The following is a 20393-nucleotide window of genomic DNA, read 5'->3' as shown; positions in this document are numbered from 1 at the left end:
TCTACAAATAGTTTGCAGTCTGGCAATGTATTAAAAACTGTATGCAAACTACTGTAGTATACTAGTCAAAATCAAATCAAAATAAAAATATGTTCTAAAAGAAAGACTTCTGATGTTACAAACAGTCATGTCAGTAAACTGAATAATAGTTGTGTCTGTATGTGTATGCTGATGATAGGATAATAAAGTTACTCTACACACAACTGTTTATTGAGTCGCAGACAGGCACGGCAAAAAGACTGCTATACTTTTAAGCTTTCAACCAAAAGACCTTCTTCTAAAGTAGAAAACAAACACAAACACACACACACACACACACACACACACACACACACACACACAAAAAGCACAACTCACACACACATGACCACTGTCTCTGGCTGCTGAGGCCGGACTCAGAGGATAGAGATATCAGTCTCATATAGATGTGTGTGTGTATGTGTGTGTGTGTTTTGTGCTTGTGTGAATGTGTGTGGGTTTTCAACTTTAGAAGAAGGCCTTTAAACCAAATGCTTAAATGTATAGTGGTCTTTTTGTTGTACCTGGCTGCAACTCAGTGTCTCCTCTACATGGTGAGATGCAATCTCTGACTTTCATAATACTGTCAAAATTCCGTCCTGGATTTTCCATTGCATTATTTCATTATGGTATAGAGCAATCATGAAACTGAGTTCCTACATATTGTGAATGTGCACACTTCACAAATAAAGGGAATTAAAAAGGTTAAGTTATCTTTATTGCAGTACATGTATTATCTATTTATATTTATTTTAGTCCTCCTTTTAAATCTAATACAACATCCCATTACATTATGCACCATAAATACCACAAATAACTGAGTTGTCGAGAAATTAAAAACCATTTTACTTAAAATATCATATACAAAAATGCATAAACAACTAGGTGCCTTTGACTAACACATTAAAAATATGAAGCATAAATAATTTGTCACAAATAAAAAGGAATTTACATCCAATTAAAAATTGTGTCATATATAAGATATTCATTTTCAACTAAGTGCTGACAATACTAACAAAAATTAACAAATTGTCTCATATACATTTTGTCAAAGTTAAAACATATTTACTGTACACTTTAATGGTTGTTGTCACATATAAAAACTCTTTCGTTAACCAAGTGTCTATGATACTAAAAGAAGTTAAAATATGAGATATAAATAATTCATTCACTGATTAATTAAAAACTGTTTTTGATACCTCTAAAATTTTGTTAAATATAAAAGGTTAATATTTAATTAGTACCTATAATACTAACAAAATTTAACATTATACTAAATTATACACAGCAGTTTTTATGCATAGACTTCTGATAGTGCTTTGTACAGTTTGGAGAAATACAATATATGAAAAATTCTAGTATATAGAACATATTTATGATAAAATATAAAAGAAATCTGGGTGTAATTAACAAACTAGGTTCTAATTAAATTACATTACAAGGAAAAAGATAAAAAAAGACTTTTCTGATTTTGCGACTCAATACCAACAGGTCCTTTATGTTGGCCATGCCAATACTACAATGAAGAGTATTTGGTAAAAGCCTGTAAGGAAATGAAATTTTTAGTAACATTGATGGCTATTAATCACAATCAGTATTTATATTCAAATTGTGTGTGACATGCATGTAGTAGTTTTGCTAATGGGCATGATTTTAGTACTGAGAATGTAATAGAAGCACATTTTCAGTGCTGTACAGTTTTTCCTCTTATTTCTATAAATTACGGAAGGGACCAATTTGAAATAGTCTACAAAGACATTGTATCATTCATAGGAATTCCTTTCACATTATGACAAAATATGCAAGCAAGTTTCTGCCGCTGTATCCAAATCTTTGCAGATGAACAGAATATCTTGAAACTCAAGTCTAATGAGATTAGACATGAAGCATACATATAACAATGAAGAGAATTAATCAATTTCTCATCAAGAGACTTGTATCTACTCTATGCATGTCAATGACGATATGTATTTTTGATTTGTTCCTAAATCTTTACATAATAGGTTAATGGTATTGTATTATTCATATGACGTAATAAATTTATTAATACCTTCATATTTACCAGTTGTAGAAGCTGTAGATACATCACTTCTTCAAATGTGGGGATGAAATCTTTTCAATTGTCATATTAATGAAGTACAAATTTTAAGAGGTATATCTAAATGTAACATTTTAGAGCGATATGCAATGCAACGAGCATGTAAGGACAGTGTTACTGAAGGGAAGGAGAATGGTCAACAGTTTATTGGGAGAGTTTTAGGAAAGTGCAGTTCACCTACAAAGGAGACCACTCACACAGCACTTGCATAGCCCTTTCTCAGATACTGGTTGAGTGTCTGGGATCCCCACCATGCCAGATTACAGGAAGCCATTGAAGCAACTCAGAAGCATGCTGCTACACTTATTATCAGTACATTCAATCAACCTTTGAGTGTCATGGAGACGCTTCATGATCTTAAAAGGAAATCCTTGGAGAGAAGACAACATTTTTTCACGAAACATTGTTGAGAAAGTTTACACAACACGGATTTGCAGCTGAACTGTAGAACGATATACTTCATCTATGGACCACATAGACAAGGTAAGAGAAATTAGGGCTCCTTTGGAGGCACACAATCATTTTTCCCTCACTCCATTTGCAAGTGGAACAGGAAAGGAAATGGTTAATAGTGGCACATGGTACCCTTTGCCATATGCCATACAGTTGCTTGTGGAATATGTTTGTAGATGCAGTTACAGATGGAAGAACAACAACAAGAAGGGATAGCAATTTGGAACCCCAGAGAGCCTGTCCATGTGCAGGCAAGGGAGAAACATGCCACAGTTGGTGAAACAGCCTTTGAAGTTGACAAAGTTGAGCTCGGCTGCATGCTCTGCAAATAGGTAGTTGATCTTGCCCCTGGTCAGAGTTTGATGGTGGCTATTGATACTTATGGAGAGTTCACTGACAGTTATTCTCACTTTAAAGGTTATTCTATAGTTGTTCCACCAGTTGTTGTATGACAGCTTTTGTGCTCTGCATCTGATGAGGAAAAATAGCCCTGTGGTAGGGCAACAACAGGTCGTGCTGAGTGGGTGAACAGGACGTGCTGAGTGGGTGCACAGGACAGGTCTTGCATGCAAGTCTTAAATATGACCCAATTTACAAGAGGTTGGAAGTATGAATGGCACAACTACAGATCATGATATTCTGTAAGTCTGGTGGGTCACGCAACACCACTTGAATCTATGAATTTTTCCGAACACTATTCTCTTAGTGATCTTCCTCTCCCATTTCAACTCCTGCGTGCACCTCAGCTGAGCTCCCCCCCCCCCCCCCCCCCCCTCCTCTAGTAATGTATTCCTATCTCAGTCCCTTACTGTACTTACCTCTCCTTGCCCTTGATTTTCTTTCCCTTCACTGAGTCCCTGTGCAAGTCACGTTGCCGAGCTACAAACACACACTTCCTAACTACAGTCAGGCCATACTAGTGAGATAATTTAACTTATGCGTGTATATGTGTGTGGGGTGAGGGGGGGGGGTGGGGGAGGAGAGAGGGAGTGCACACATATGTGTGCGTGCGCATGCATGCATGGAATGGAATGTAAATTTATAAGCTGACCTATCTTGTTCTAGTTCTTATTAGCTGACTATATATCACTCAGTACTTTCATTATTTGCTGAGTAGTAATCATTATTTGTTTCACTGTTTGATACATTAAGCCCAGATTTGTAAATTAATATAAAATAACTTATTTTACGAGTGTGCCATATACACTGAGAGAAAAAAATTGCAACACCAAAAAATAATTATTGCAGAGTAATGACATGTCCAATATAAATTTGTCTAGGTAACATATTTAAGTGATTAACACTGCAAGATCACAGGTTAATGTAAGTGCTAGATTAGCTATTGCAAATGTTGAATGCTGGTACATTAATAACTGATGTAGCCACCAGAATCTTGAATGTATGCATCGTGTTGTCAGGTGCTGGATGTCAGTTTGTGGGATGGAGTTCCATGACTGTATCACCTGGTAGGCCAATACAGGGACGGTTAATACTGGAGTTGTTGTGCGATGATTCCCATAGGTGCTCAATTGGAGACAGATCTTGGGATTGAGCAGGCCAAGGCAACATGTTGACACACTATAGAGCATGTAGGGTTCCAACAGTGGTATGTGGGCTAGCATTATTCTGTTGGAAAACTTGGAAAACACCCACTGCACTGCTGTTCATGAATAGCAGCACGATAGGTAAAATCACCAGACTGACGTAAAAATTTCCATTCAGGGTGCATGGTACAACAACAGGAATGCTCCTATTGTCATACAAAATAGTATCCCAGACCATAACGCCAGGTATACGGCCACTGTGTCTAGCACACAGACTATCATTGGCACCAAGGCGGAACTAGTTTTCATCACACAACACAACAGACCTCCATCCTACCCTCCAATGAGTTCTTGCTTGACACCACTGAAGTTGCAAATGGCGACGGTTGGGGGTCAGTGAAATGGACACAACAAGGCGTCTGGCTCAGGGCTGCCTTGAAGTAACCTATTTGTAACAATCTGTTGTGTCACTGTGGTGCCAACTGCTGCTCAGTTTGCTGCTGCAGATGAAACACACACTAAAAAAAGCTTTGCATCACCCTGGTTCCCAGAACTTCTGAAGATAGACGTTAACTTTGGATATTGTATCACAGACACAGTTCTTTTGACTGTTCAGAGATGTCACTAAACCTGCCCAAAGATGTAAACAACCATGCATGAGCAACACCTATTAGATGGAGGGGGTCTGATAGCCTATCAGTTCCAGTCATCCCACCAGGAAGGAGGTACACAGCTCATGTTGTCTGTAGTTCAACCATGCCTAGACGGTCAATACCACAGTTCGATCACGTCCGCATTGTTACTTTGCGACAGGAGGGGTTCTCAACAAGGGAAGTGTCCAGACATCTCACAGTGAACCAAAGCGATGTTGTTCGGACATGGAGGAGATACAGAGAGAGGAACTGTCGATGACATGCCTTGCTCAGGCTGCAAAAGGGCTACTACTACAGTGGATGACTGCAACCTATGGATTATGGCTCGGAGGAACCCTGACTGCAGCACCACCATGTTGAATAATGCTTTTCGTGCAGCCACAGGACATCGTGTTATGACTCAAACTGCGCGCAATAAGCTGCATGATGTGCAACTTCACTCCTGACGTCCATCTTTGCAATCATGACAACATGCAGCATGGCACAGATGGGCCCAACAACATGCCGAATGGACCGCTCAGGATTGGCATCACATTCTCTTCACTGACGAATGTCATATATGCTTTCAACCAGAGAATCGTCGGAGAAGTGTTTGGAGGCAACCCAGTCAAGCTGAATGCCTCAGACACACTGTCCAGCGAGTGCAGCTGGGTGGAGGTTCCCTGCTGTTTTGGGGTGGCATTATGTCAGGGCAATGTACACTGCCGACGGTTATCTAAGGTGTCGTAATAGCTGCATTATACGTGAATGGCATCCTCTGACAGATAGTGTAAACATATCAGAAGCATATCGGTGAGGCATTCGTCTTCACGGACGATAATTCGCACCCCCATCGTACACATCTTGTGAATGACTTCCATCAATGATAACGACATCGCTCGACTAGAGTGCCCAGCATGTTCTCCAGACATGAACCCTATCGGACATGCCTGGGATAGATTGAAAAGGGCTGTTTATGGACGATATGACCCACCAACCACTCTGAGGGATCTACACCGAATCACCATTGAGGAGTAGGACAATCTGGACCAACAGTGCCTTGATGAACTTGTGGATAGTATGCCACGACAAATACAGGCATGCATCAATGCAAGGGGATGTGCTACTGGGTATTAGAGGTACCGGTGTGTACAGCAATCTGGACCACCACCTCTGAAGGTCTCACTGTATGGTGGTATAACATGCAATGTGTGGTTTTCATGAGCAATAAAAATGGTGGAAATGATGTTTATGTTGATCTCTATTCCAATTTTCTGTACAGGTTCCAGAACTCTCGGAACAGAGGTGATGCAAAACTTTCTTTGATGTGTGTGTATGTGTATGATGTGCCAGAGCCATGCGCCGAGCATGATGGTCTTCCCTCTTTGTAGTGCCGTGTGGCCATCTGGAGCCTGGTCTTCTTGTGACCGTACACTCCCATGATCATTGCTGCCAGCAATCATGTACAATGGCTACAATCCTGCCAAGTCTTCCTGCAATATTGCAAAAAGAGCATCCAGCTTCTCATAGCCCTATTTCAAGACTTCGTTAAAACCCAGTGAGTTGTTAATAATGGCGACTTTGATGCCTTAAAGGCATTCTTGACTATCATCATCTCGCCAAGTCCAATTTCAAATGTAACTAACACTTATGACAGTAACAATGTGTATTTAAAGCAAACCTGATTTTCATCCTCAAAGCAGTGCTACTAGTGCCACTCTTATGTGATTGGCCTGAAATCTGAACAGATATCACCTTTCAGATGCAGAAACACACCTACTAACTTCTATTTTTGTCACACAACTCCTTGGTGCTGCAATATTTCCCCCATCAGTGTATGTTATTTTAGCCTTCTAATTTCATTTAAATATGGTCTTGCGATGAAGAGTGAAAAAAACTGATGTTGCTGTTGTGGGAAAAATTAAACATAGTAAAACATGAATATAAACAGCAACCAAAGTTATTTTTATTCAAAATTCAAGTAATAGAGTTCAGTGTTTAATAATTTTTCAGATACCAGCCAACTAGCGGTGTTAGTGAGTCACAATATTTGAAGTGTCATATTCACCAGAAGAAAAACATTATGATTAACCAATGCTGGTACTGAGAGTTATTTATAAGTTCCATATACTGATAAAATTTACATCTGAATGAGATAAAAATGATATTTGGCTGCTAATGAACAAACATCATGGGACGAATATTAATGTAAAGTGATGTAAGTCACATCATACTAACGTTAAGAGCAAAGTTTTGAAGACCATTATCTGTGTTTACATTTTCTAATGATGAGTACAGTGCTAAGAAGACTCTGTATAAGTTTTACTTTAATTCTACACAGTTTATGAATTGAGAGCTTTACATTAAATAAATATCATTCAGCTTTTACATATTCATGTTTCGATATTTGGCTACTAGTTAGAACACGGTATATTTTCAGCTGGAAGCCCTATGCTGCAATAGTTAATGCACAGAGAAATCTCTGGCAAGTGAACCAAATTTACGTTTTACAAAATTAATGCACATTAATCACAACTCATAGTTTGTCAACATGATATTGCTAGCACTGGAAGTGAAATTTTCAAAACCAGCAAATAGTTTCTTAATTCAAGAAAATGTAGAATGCCAGTAGGTGGCAGGCATAGGTTACACAAACTGGTGCTGTTCTACACGTTATTGTGTTATTCTAACATTTTTATTACACATTTTTCACAAACTGAATGTGTTTTGGTTTGATAAAGATTCCTGGGGAAGACAACGAAAATATTTTCTTTTTCCTAAATAAAATCCTGCTTGTAATTACCTTTCCTCATTTCTGCCAACAACACCATATGTTTGGACGATGACAAAATTTGTATCTTATAATTTGTTTCACTTAGAGTAACAGTAAACTTTCATAATTTTTAAAAGCCCAAGACTGAAATACATGACTTTGAAAATAATTAATGGAAGAGATTTGAAATGTCACTTAAAATTGAGACATGAATATGTGGAGATATTTCTGGGATAAGATGTACAAGGATAATTTCATAGATAAGACATATAAAAATATCTGAAACATGCAATTAAATTCAATTCTCACAATTAATAGACTCTCTTTTCCTCTTAATTTAGATAGCAATGTTTCCTTCTGGGTCAAATTTCTTCAACAACTGATTAGCTGTATGACACAAAATAATCATAATAATCTGCAGAGAGCTCAACTTTATGTACATGAAACAAAATTGCATTACTCCTTAATGGGAATTTTTAAAGAACAGACAACTTTATTGGTAATGGAAGAAACCTTATAGGGTGTGGAGGGGGGAGGGAGTACGGAAGGCACACATAAATGTGATGTAACCATATGGTTCAAATTTTTTTTACCTCATTTTGAATAATACCATACATGGAAACTGACAGTAGAACTAAGAGAAAAGTTAATTTTCCTTGTGTGCAAAAATAAATAATTATAATCGAATGTCTTAGTATGGAGTTTGACAGGTATATTTTGGGTGTTATTTCAGTTGTAAGATGACATTTTTACTTCTTCTGTTTAAAAATTGTTAGCACTCGAATAATAAAGTGTCTTCTGTGCTTTAGTTTGAGACAGAAAGGCCTTGTAACTAAATTAAGTTGCTGTTTTGTCATTTAACAACACAAAGTCCAACTTAATCTTAAGTTTATGAACAAGAAGTCTGCCAAGGTGTTGCCATCACTTGGATCACAATTCAAATTAGACACTGTGCAACATAAATTTGAAGAAAGTAAACGAATGTATCAAATTCACTGAATTAACTATGGTTTGGAAATGCCAGCACAGCTATTTTTCAGAACATAGCAAAGTAGTTATGGAAACAAATAATTTAATGAAACCAACATGCAGCACTTTCCTATGAGCAGCTATTAGTGCCACAACAATACTGATTGGACAAAAACATCTGACCAGTGTAAAGATATTACATGATTCCAGAAAATAGTGTGGACAGCTTAACAATTCATCTCATTTTGTTATACCACACAGATAATGTTTATAGATGATGGTGAAGTGGAGTGATACCAAATTTATACAATGGAATTTATATGAACATTATAGTCCCTTGCTGTCATCACATGAGGCAATTTGAGTGAGAAGTTCAGGAATCACTTTACAAAAACAATGTGGCAAACATATTTATTTGGCAAGAAATGAGCACCAGTTTGGTTTCAAACTGAAAGTAATTTATTTCCAGTTATTTCAGGTTAGTGCACTGAGACCAAAACACAAACTACATTTTTTTTAAATGCCCCAATTGTATATGCACATATGAATATATGCTGATTACAATACCAGGAATTTAATCTCAAAGCATGGTTAAGGGCCTCTAACAACTACTATATGGTTCTTCTTTAATGCAGTGCTTCATAAACCATTTGATGGTGACTTGAGTAATATGCAGAATATTATGTATTCCTGTCTCCGACAACAGCTTTTGGATAACAGGAAAAATGAAGATGCACCATGGTGCTCTTGGAGCAAGTAATTGTCCGGAAATCCTGATAAGTCTGCAAATGTAATCAGTATGAGGATTATTACAGCAGCATGAAATCACTACTCATAGTAAAAACTGAAATATGCAGTGGTGACCTTCCTCAATAACATTTATTATAAGTTCATTGTAAACCAGCTTTCTAGGCCATCCTCAGATGTCTTAAGACTACACAGATAGTCCACAAAACATCTGCGAGAGTTTATAGCTCTACAAAGATTGTTTTTCTAAAGATATGCGACCTTTTACAACTATATATGTATATAAATACAAAAGCATAATGAAATTCACAGTAGCTATGAACAAATAAACCTTATATTACTTTATATTCAAAGATTAAAGATTAAAAGTATAAGAATATACAGACCAAAAACAGTATGCAAGTGAGCACTGGTAGAGACTACTATGTTATATGGACAAAATAACTGGTGAATGTGAAGACCAAGCAAAAAATGAGGGGGGGGGGGGGGGGGGGATTCAATGGAATGTGGGTAGGAACAGTTATACTATTAATAACAGGCATATTATACTATGGTGACACAAATATTAACTGGTTGCTGCTACTTTAGCAAAGGTGAATAATGGAACTGTATTTCATAATTATGGATTAAGTCAGGATTTGGTGATTGGTGTTTATCTATAACCAGAATTTCAAGTTGTTTTTCACCTTTAGTTCATCTATGGAGAACATAACTTTTAATATCATAAGAACAAGGATAACAGCACTTCTGTATCATCCTCAGAAGGCACTAAATCACACAGACAACAAATGGGCCACCATGTTATATGAAGGTAATACTTCACATGGACTTGCCAGCAAACTAAAATCCAGGAAATATACACCAGCTTTTTATGCTAGGAATGCTGTTTTCCACATGCAGTTCAATAGTAAAGACAAGGTTCCACCTTTAGATCAGAATGGAATTTATGGTATTTCCTGCAATTTGTGATGCAAATTACATGCAGGTCAACCACATAGGGCAATAACTATTACATTGACATGAAGTTAGCTAGAGACTGAAAATGAAATGTTCCAAATTTGCTGAACAGGTTCCAAATGAATGTCATTCTTATAATATTAAATGTGAAGTTCTCCATTGAGAAGCTAGAGGCAGAAATCTAACATTACTTGAAATTCTGACTATCAATAAACACCAGTCACAGGATCCTGACTTAATCCTTGCTGATCAAATACAGTTCTATTATCCACTCTTGCTAAACTAGCAGCAGCCACTCAAAATTTTTGTCACCACAGAATAATGTTGTAGATAGTATAACTGTTCCTCATCCACACTGCACAGACTCCTTCCTCTCCTCTGGCCCCTCCCCCTTTTGTCTGTTCTTCGATGGTCAGAGACACTGGTTATGTGTGTGCGAGTTGTGCTTGGATGAATGTGAATGTGTGTGTGTGTGTGTGTGTGTGTGTGTGTGTGTGTGTGTGTGTGTGTTTTATTTACCTGAGAAGAAGGGCTTTTGGCTGAAAGCTCACTCTTTTAGCAGTCTTTTTCTTGTGTCTGTCTGCGCTTCAACATTTGATTTTGTTATCACATGCACCAATTATTTTGGCCATATAACACAGTAGTCTCTTCCAGTATTAACTTGTGTACTATTTTTGGCCTGTATATTCTTATACATTTAACCTCAGTGCAAAAAGTAATATAAGATTTATTTGTTTATAACTTCTGAGAACTTCATCATTCTTGTGTTTTGTATATAGTTGTAAAAAGTTACATATCTTTGGAAAAACAATCTCTGTACAGCTATAAGCTCTCACTGATATTATGTAGACTATCACTTTAGTTTTAAGTTGTCAAAATCTAAAACATGGCTGTGAATCAGCAACTGTATAAATCTGAAGAGGTTGTAAAACTCAGCCAACCATTTGCAAAATAAAGGTTTATTAGCCCTTGACCTAGGTTTTGATATTTCTAAAAATTTCTTCTTCAGGAGTGGGCCTTGTAAATCACATGGTGGTAAATTACATTACCTGAAGCCAAGCGACTCTTGTCATACATAAAATTTATATAGAAACCAGAAACATCATATGCCATGACTTAAGACAGCAAACAGATTACCTTCAACATACAGCAGAATAAATGCCATGCCTTTGTCTCCGGCATGATGTATACTTAAGTTATACAAATATTTTATCCTTTGACTCCTGTTATAATTGTATGTTGACAAGAGCCTTTACCAGTGGGCATTTATTCTGACATACATTTAATGTAATCTGGCTGCTGTCTTAAGCCATAGCATGTGATGTTTCTAGTTAGGTGGGGTGGGGTGGGGGGTGGGGGAGATGATGGAAGGGGGGTGGGGGAGGGGTTTAGACCAAAATATAGAACTGACAAAACTTTGTGTTAAGCTGAAACACAACCATACTTTTAAAATGTCTTGCTGCTCTTGCTGAAGTATAAATCAGCAGTGGTATATTGAATAGAAGATGAAAATAATAACAGAAATTGCACTGTCAATGCCTGATTCTTTGCAAAAATAAATATCATGAGTGTGTGTTTATCCTCATACAGTTTTCACAAAGCGATGTCATTAATATGTGTATTACTTCCATGGATGAAAAGTTACAATGGTGACAAGCATGTTGGTAAGTGTGTTCATGGTATATTTAAATGAGCAAGGTAACTTGTTCTTTACCTCAGCCAAAAGCCGTTATTCCTGAGAACAAATGAAATGGGGGGGGGGGACTGATGAGTGGATAACTGGAGGTATGTCATTGCTAGACTCAATAAGACACGAATTTCCTATTAAATGGCAAACTCTGGTCCTGTGGCTAACCTGGAAAAAGTCACATCTCATGTTCAAATTCTGATAGGAAAGAAGGAAGATGCATCTTTTCTCAAGAGATGGATGTTAACAGGAAACTAAAGCTGATTCTGGATTATAACTTTAAATAGGAAGATGAAGCATACAGTCTTTTTCTTATGGCTTGTATCACCATGGTGTGGACCTGAAAATGACATTGTCACAAAATTGAGTGCTTGTCATAATACACAGCAATTAATGACTTGACTTGTGTATAAAATAAAAATGTAAAGAAATATCAAGGAAGGAATGAAAGTAATGCCATACTCACAGATATAGATTTATCTTGCATGAAAGAGCAAAATAGTTGTGTCACAGACAGGAAGGTGAATACTCTCAAGTTTGCTGTCCATAGTAGTTATGGATCTTCTTGTATTTTGAGACTGTCATGATCACCTCATATAGTTAAGGTGATGAAATAACAATAATATTGAGCAGGAAATGTAATTTGTATAACATCAAGATCAACATATCTCATTGCTACATGTTAACGGATAAAAATTCTAAGTACAGGCTGGGAGCCACAGAGATAGTGTTCAGCTGAAAAATACACTCTATGAAGCAAAAAAAAACCACACACCATAAAGGAATTATCTGAACGGGAGCAAAATTGGTAGGTGTGATGTACATGTCCAGACAAACCAACGATTACGAATTCTGAAAAACTGAATGATTTATTCAAGAGAAATAGCTTCAAAAATTAAGCAAATCAACAATACACTGGTCCGCTTTGGCCCTTATGGAAGCAGTTATTTGGCTTGGCCCTTATTGATAGACTTGTTTGATGTCCTCCTGAGGGATATCGTGCCAAACTCTGTCCAAATGGGGTGTTAGATTGTCAAAATTCCTAGCTTGTTGGAAGGTCCTGCCCATAATGCTCCAAACATTCTCAATTGGGGAGAGATCTGTAAACTTTGTTGGCCAAGGTAGGGTTTGGAAAGCATGGAGACAAGCAGTAGAAACTCTCGCTATGAGCGGAACGGCATTATCTTGCTGAAAAGTCAGCCCTGGGTCAGTTGCCATGAAGAGCAACAAAACAGGGCATAGAACACCGCCTACACATTGCTGTGCTGTAATGGTGCCATGGATGACAACCAAAAGGGTCCTGCACGAAAAGAAATGGCACCACAGACCATCACTCCCGGCAGTTGAGCCATACAGTGGGCGACAGTCAGGTTGGTATCCTACGGCTGTCGGAGACATCTCCAGACATGCCTTCATTGGTCATGGGTCTCAGTTTGAAGTGGAACTCATCACTGAAGACAGTTCTCCTACACTTAACGAGATCCAGGCCAAAGACGTGCCTGGAAGCACCCCAGACAGCGGTGGGATGTCAGCCTGACTCTCCTCCACCATACACCCCAACAGCCAGGAGTAATGGTCTCGGGTGCAATTTCTTTTCATAGCAAGACGTCTTTGGCTGTCATCCATGGCACCCTTACAGTACAGTGGTATGTCAACGATATGCTACAACCTGTTTTGTTGCCCTTCATGGCAAGCCATCCTGGGCTTTCATTTGAGCAAGATAATGCCCACTCACTCAAGGTGAGAGTATCTGCTGTTTGTCTTTGTGCTTGCTAAACCCTACCTTGCCCAGGAAGGTCACCGGACCTCTCGCCAACTGAGAATGTCTGGAGCATTATGGGTAGGGCCCTACAACCTGCTAGGGATTTTGACAATCTAATGTGCCAACTGGACAGAATTTGGCACGATATCCCTCAGGAGGACACCCAACAACTCTATCAAACAATACCATGAGGCATAACTGCTTGCATAAGGGGCAGAGGTGGACCAATGCATTACTGACTTGCTCAATTTGTGAAGCTCCTTCTCTTGAATAAATCATCCAATTTTTCTGAAATTGTAATCCTGTACGTGAACATCAAATCCACCAATTTCCGTCCGATTTGGATAATTCCTTCATGGTGCATCCCCCGCTCCTTTTTTGGTCCCAGAGTGTATCTCGGTGACTACATGCCTAACACCCTGTAACAAGTTACTGATGGTTCAAATCGCTCTGAGCACTATGGGACTTAACATCTGTGGTCATCAGTCCCCTAGAACTTAGAACTACTTAAACCTAACTAACCTAAGGACATCACACACATCCATGCCCGAGGCAGGATTCGAACCTGCGATTGTAGCAGTCGCGCGGTTCCGGACTGAGCACCTAGAACCGCTAGACCACCGCGGCCGGCAAGTTACTGATGGATGATAAAAAGGAACTAATCAGTTTTGGCAGAGAGGAAATGTCTACAGCTGCCACCTATGGCGACTCCAAGCCCAACATGGAGATAATCAATAACATTCAGATGTCTACACCTTCCTGAGTAGCATACTGTGCACTCACAGTCATGTTTATATATAATAAAATATTACCCAACTGAAGCAACATGTTTTGTCTGCATATCATGATACATGACTTAAAAGACTTGGAACAAGTAACCTGGTTAGCAGCACCTTACCAGAGTCTTTAAAAATTACCAGTGAAGATGATCTTCAGCTTATGTGTTGCCCACAAACATCATATAAAAACTTAAAACTAAGAAAATTCCCATTATACTGGGTTCAGGCAGGTTAAAAAGATGACAAGAACAGTTAAAAGGAAGACAATAAAAATCACATTTATCAAACCATCCATCAGGCTTTCAAATATCTGCTGCAATCGTCATGGTAAAGTGAGTATAAAATACACTGATGGGAAAAAATCACAACAACAAAAAATAATTAATGTAGAGTAATGAAATTTTGGGAATACATTTGTCTAGGTAACATATTTAAGTGAGTAACACTGCAAGATCAGAGATTAAAAACAACCAGTGTAACCCCAGAAAGTTGAATGCAAGGATGCAAACATGCATGCATTGTGTTGTACAGGTGGTCACATGTCAGTTTGTGGGATGGAGCTCCATGTTGATTGCACTTGGTCGGTCAATACAGGGATGGTTAATGCTGTTTGTAGATGACACTCGAGTTGTTGTCCGATGATGTTCCATATGTGCTCGGTTGGAGATAAATCTGGGGACTGAGTAGGCCAAGCCAACACGTCGACATCCTATAGAGCATGCAGGGCTACAACAGCGGAATGTGGATGAGCATTATCCTATTGAAAAACACCACCAGGAATTCTGTTCATGAATGGCAGCACAACAGGTTGAATCACCAGACTAATGTGCAATTTTGCAGTAAAGGTGTGTGGAATAAGCATGAGAATGCTACCACTGTCATACAAAATCGCATCTCAGACCATAACTCCAGGTGTAGGACCAGTGTGTCCAGCATGCAGACAGGTTGGTTACATGCCCTCAACTGGTATCCTAACCAACACACAGCCATCACTGGCACCGAGGCAGAATCAGCTTTCATCACAAAACACAACAGATCTTCACCATTCCCTCCAATGAGTTCTCACTTGACACCACTGAAGTCGCAAATGGCAGTGGTTTGGATTCAGTGGAATGCACGCTACAGGGCATATGGCTCGGAGCTGTCCTTGAAATAACCAATTTTTAACAGTTTGTTGTGTCACTGTGGTGCCAACTACTGCTCAAATTGCCGCTGTAGATGCAGTATGATGTGCCACAGCCACACACCAAACATGATGGTCTTCCCTCTCGGTAGTACCATGTGGCCGTCCACAGCTCTGTCTTCTTGCAACCGTACATTCTTGTTACCACTGCTGCCAGCAGTCATGCAAGTATTTCTGCAATATCATGGAAGGAACAACCCGCTTCTCTTAACCCTACTACAAGACCTAGTTCAAGCTCAGTGAGGTGCTGATGATAACATCTTTGTCACTTTAAAGGCATTCTTGACTAACATCAACTCATCACATCCAATCTCAAAGGCAACTAAGGCTCACACAACCGTTACAGCATGTATCTAAAGAATACCTGGTTTGCATCTTCACAGTGGTGCTACTAATGCCACTCTTATGTGATTGGCTTGAAATTTGAGTAGACATGACTTTTCACATGTAGACACACTTCTACCAACTATCGCTTATGACGCACAATTCTTTCTTGGTGTTGCAATTGTTTTTCCCCTGTCAATGTATATAGGTCATCAACATAATTAAAGCAATTTCAGCAGGTCATCACTGACTGAAGGAAAAGAAGGTATAGAGATCAAATGTAGGAAGATAATACCTGAAGGCCTATGTACGTGTCTGTCCTGCCTCCAAATATTATGTTAATCCTCAATATTGGGGGAAGAAAGGTACCACTGGTATACTGTATATCAGAGTCTATTGTCTGGGATTGATCACTGGGATCACTTTATCAAATAAGTAGTTTTAATGCCCTGAACACACACAAAATTAGAAGAGCTCCCTGGGACCTAAAAAAAGATAACCTACAATTTCACCATGTGGTCGAAAATGTTCCGTATTTAACTAGTCATATGAGGAACAAGGACATATTTTATTTGACTTTCTGGACGACACAATACACTGTATCACATTTATTTACGATTGTGTGTCCAGAAACCTCAAATCATGACCCACACGAAACATTATTAAATCTAATACAGACTGGACTCAAGGTCCCACTTGGCTCTTAACAACTCATCTTACTGCTAGGCTAGCAAAATATTCCACCAACAGTCTTGGAAAAGTCTGCAGCCTTTGTTTGGGGACACCAGTGACACAGAACACCGATGAAAGGCAATTATCTGTATGCACTGTAAATTCATCTAGTACTTTTATACCCTTTCACAAGTTTAGTGCAGCACTCTGAGGAAGACCAGAAACTATTACTACATAGGGATTTCATAAAGTTAAGTTACATATGTTGTCCAATCCTAAGAACACTGAGAGTGGTGCATTTTCAGGAGGTAGGGCATGCTTCAGGTTTCCTGCAGGCACAGTTCTGCTGGGGTATGGATAACAGGTGCATCAAAAAGTCGGACTTAAATGGTGCAACAACTGGAAACATACTCCAAAGCTGAAGTACACAGGTCAGGACAATTCTTGTGAATGAAATGTCTGAATTGCACGCAGCTCCATCATAAAATTATGGCAATATATGGTCTAAATGCAATGCTGTGTCCTGTGGTAGTGAAATGGCACCAAAATTTTGACCAAAGCTGCACAGACATGGGTGACGTTGATCGAGATGCCCAGCTCTTTCACCATGCAGTTTCTACATTTTCAGCAAGCTGAAAGAACATTTGGAGAAAAGAGATTTTCCAACAACGAGACGTTTGCGTGGTGGTTCCCGAATGGCTCCATGACCAGGTAGTGGATTTCTATCATCTAGCAATTGAACGACTGGTAGAGCATTCTGACTGTAGTTACTTGATGGCTATACAGAAAAATAGTGTCATGTATCTATGTCACTTTGACTCGCAGTGCAGCATTCAATGAAAGTTATCTGGCCTGTCATATTAATATGAAACATACTTTTTGAAGTCCCTCATAAATCTTCATCCACATTCTGAAATACACTTCGCAGCTCCAATCGTTACAGTATTATCCACAGTTGATCTGCATCAGGTCTTTGTAGTGATTCCCCTGAATACAGAACAAATCTCATTGTTCTTTTAAGAAGCAGGTTGACTTCTAAGTTAATTTGAAGGCTTCAGAATGAGACATACATCTGTACATAATGTCACTGTCATACTCCACCTTGTTGTGGAAGCTGTTTCACTGTTTGAATTACAATCAGTTCATGATACAGAATTATGTTTTCTCAGTTGAAAACGAATTTTGACAAATTACTTATTTGAGCTACTCTGGAACACAGATAGACAAATATAATGAAGTGTTCCCAGAAATTAGTATCAGCTGTAACTTGTTTCTTCACCTATACTACAACAAATACCATTAAATAGATCCACCACCCATTGCCAGTAGAGAAGCTGTTCACTGAAGCAAAAAAGAGTAGAACTTCTGCACAGCAGCATGGAAATTGGAACAAAAAAATGTTTTGAGCAGTTTGTGGACTCAAATAGATCCTAGTTCGAATGTGACTTAACAAATTGAACGTATTTGTTAAGTATACAAATCTATGGCATCTGTCTCATATCTTTTGTATTAGACCTCTGCCACAACATTTTACAGCAATGCACCAAAAAGTGTCCATAGTAAACTATTCGTGCACTCCACTGGGTTGATCACAATTTTGATGTATCCTGAACTATGTAAAAACATCAATCTAGGTTGAAAAACAGTTGCATATCTATACACCATGACAAATAGTTCCTTAGTGATGCCAGCAGTTTTGCTCCTTTTCAAATGATGTAGTACTCCTCGCATCTTGGTAGTTTAGTATGAGACACACAAACTTGTCCTCCATGACTAGCAAAGCAAATGGTTACAAGAAACACAGAGCACATACATGTACTATGTGCCATGAATATAAGAAATATTTTTTTAGTATCAACAACTTGTTTTGATCAGGGCATAAGGGTCTGCAGATGAATGGCATGCAACATTCAGTCTAGTTCCTACAATGTAATTTATAAGTGGGGTGGTTAGTGTGTACGCATAGCTCTCAGTCTGCACAGTAATGTCATAGAAGAGATTTACAGGAATATTCTGCCCACTCAAATACTATTACTATCAATAAAATTTTAGCAATGAGTAAATGGTAAATGTCAGACTGTGACTCATTTCCGAATATTCTAAAGGAGGAAGTTTCTGTAAACAATGGCTGGAACATTCTACCAATCATTCAATTCCTCCATGATAGAAATCCACTCCTTAGTCTTGGAGACATCTGAGAACCATCGTGTGAACATCATTGTTGGAAAATCTCTGACTGGCATGAACCAGTTCCTCAATTGCCTGGACATTCTCATCTGTGGTCACTGTTGATGGCCTTCCTTCTTGGTCAGTGTCACTGACAGCTGTGCAGCCTTGGCCAAATTGTTGTCACTATTTCACTATGGCTGAATGTGACATTGCATTTAGTCTGTATACCATCAGTATTTCACAGTGAATCTGTGTGCTATTCAGACTTTTGCCACAGGGATTGTACTGTCCTGTGTACTTCAACTTTGGAGTATGTTTCCAGTTGCTGCTCCATTTCAATCCCACACTATGATAAAGTTGTTAACTTTACTGCAGCAGAACTGTGTCTACAGGAAACAGAGAACAGTTGCTCTCTTCCAATAATACACCACTTGTTTCACAATGGTTAATGTGGGACGACTTTTTGAAGTCCCCTTGTAAATGCAACCCAGAAACTTATATTACCTATCACTGAGTACAATTCCTATGAGTAGAAGCACATAATGTTGAATTGTCAAATGATAAGAGCTGTATAATATGTTATAGGTGTATTTGATAAAAGCAACTGCATATACTTTATTAAATTACTCTACAAGGGAGACTGCTTTCAGAGCACAGTAAACTATTTTCATACAACAGCCTCCTAACACACAAATCTCCTGTCGTACATATTACACAATGACCTAGTGATAACAGAGGCAGTCATTTAATAGAGTGAATTAAATGAAGATATACTTCATGGTGTCTTTTGAAGCACAAATTAAAGGTATGTGTAGGAATATAAGAGCGTTTTGTAATGACAGTTTAAATGTGGGTGATTTGGTAATAAAGCAAATACTAGTAATGGACTGACTTGAACTAATTTATAAGTTAATCCTTTAAACATCATGTAGAAATGTGTTTGAAATGAGAAACTGCCACAGACTCCACCTATTACCGAGCATATCTACCAATGACACCAAAACAATTTGAATCTTTCTGGGGATTAATCTACATAAATAGTTATTGGTGATCAATTACTCACAAACTGTTGCAGTGTCTTGAAATATATTAGAGCGGGCAAGGGGCCTTTAACTTATCATCTTTGATCTGCTAAAATGCCTTACCAGTAACATTTTATGGTGACCATAGGTTTTATTGAAACCTGTGATATGGCCAATCACAAAATAACAAAACCTGCAACAACACTTTAAATTTGGTAACTGACAGTCTGGATTGTATGCCTTCACAGATGTTCACCAAACATAAATATAGAATCTCTGCTCTCTATGGAAAATGAGACACTCAGTGCTGGCTAGACCAATCACATCATGAGCTACACACAGTATCAGTAGTCCTCCTCTGTCAGTTGGTCCAAGATCTGGCATGTCCCCTGAACATAGTTTTATTGGCAACCAGCAGTATTGTGTGTGCGGTCTCCCCTCTGTGTGTTTACCACTAAGTCCTCTAAGACAGTCATACTGGGACTCACTTTCACAACATATTGTCCTTAACTTTCATCACCACCATCACTACCACCATCACCACCATAATCATCATTGTCCTCATGGCAACATTCTTGACCTTCCATTGAGTACATCACCGACT

General features: G+C 38.6%; 1 protein-coding gene across 3 annotated transcripts in view; it reads right to left on the bottom strand.

Annotated features, from left to right (window-relative positions):
• Positions 1–666: 666 nt before the first annotated feature.
• Positions 667–20393, bottom strand: part of LOC126470526 (serine/arginine repetitive matrix protein 2) — a 293467-nt gene continuing 273740 nt past the window's right edge. For 2 of the 3 annotated variants that reach the window (XR_007586229.1, XM_050098445.1), the window contains exon 16: positions 667–1561. The gene's annotated coding sequence lies outside the window, so the exon portion shown is untranslated. The remainder of the gene's footprint in view (positions 1562–20393) is intronic. The other variant, XR_007586230.1, reaches the window with a different exon arrangement.

This window comes from Schistocerca serialis, chromosome 3 (genome assembly GCF_023864345.2).
Source record: "Schistocerca serialis cubense isolate TAMUIC-IGC-003099 chromosome 3, iqSchSeri2.2, whole genome shotgun sequence".
Lineage (NCBI taxonomy): Eukaryota > Metazoa > Arthropoda > Insecta > Orthoptera > Acrididae > Schistocerca > Schistocerca serialis.
The sequence above is the reverse complement of the archived record's forward strand: the minus strand, read 5'-3'. Positions and strand labels throughout refer to the sequence as shown.